Source organism: Arachis duranensis, chromosome 4, assembly GCF_000817695.3.
Source record: "Arachis duranensis cultivar V14167 chromosome 4, aradu.V14167.gnm2.J7QH, whole genome shotgun sequence".
Classification (NCBI taxonomy): domain Eukaryota; kingdom Viridiplantae; phylum Streptophyta; class Magnoliopsida; order Fabales; family Fabaceae; genus Arachis; species Arachis duranensis.
In genome coordinates, this window is record NC_029775.3 from 113,628,842 (window position 1) to 113,629,828 (window position 987).

Consider the following 987-nt stretch of genomic DNA (forward strand, 5'->3'; position numbering starts at 1 on the left):
AATAATGTAATATGGATTTAGACACAAAATCTAGATTCCTTTAAACAGTAATTCTGATTTGTCTGTTGGTGAAGTAAAATTGTCTGATATTTTTAAATAAAGATAATAAAAAATATTTATAAAAAATTTCGATATTTAAAATAAAAAATTTTTAAATAAATTTATTATGAATTAGGATCGAAAAAATAATTAAATTAGACGAAATATTTATAGAAGTTAAATGATAATTTGATCATCACTCTAAAGTCTTGCTAGTGATAGTGGGTAATTATTCTCCTAATATTTAGAAAATTATCCCACGTTTAAAGTGGTAGATGAGTTGTAAGTTATCCCACGTGTTTCGAATAAGTCAGGTGGATTAACCCGTATAGATTCATTGAATTTTTTTAGACCCTTTATAGTATTGGGTTAATTTATTTAGACTCAGGTTTTTATTATAGACAAGGAATTTAAGACATGAACAATATATGTTTATACATAAATATATAATAGTTAATTTAATAATTTTTTTATATATACAGCAGTATTTTTAAAGTTATATTATAGAAAAAAGAAGACACTATTTGTAATCTTAATATAATAATTATTATTATTATATAATTTTTTACATCATTAGTGAGTATGTTTAACAAAACGTCTAAACCGTTGTTTTTATAGTACGGGGAATAGGGCACTATCCCTGCCTCCACCAGGTCTTCACCCGCACAACGTGCTTCCAATCGTAACCCTGCTTTTGGAATATCATTTATTACACTTTTGAACTTTGTATTTAGAAATCATGAGTTATGTCGGCTCTGTTGCCATACGTATATACATACCAGTGTACCACTCTACTCTAATTTTCTCTCTTTCTTTTTCTTCCCTCCCTATTTTATTCTTCGATAAGTTTGCACATAGTAGTTCTTGATGCACCCTTATAAGGAGGGATAAGGTAGAGAGAGAGAGAGAGAGAGAGAGAGAGAGAGAGAGAGAGAGAGAGAAAGAGCA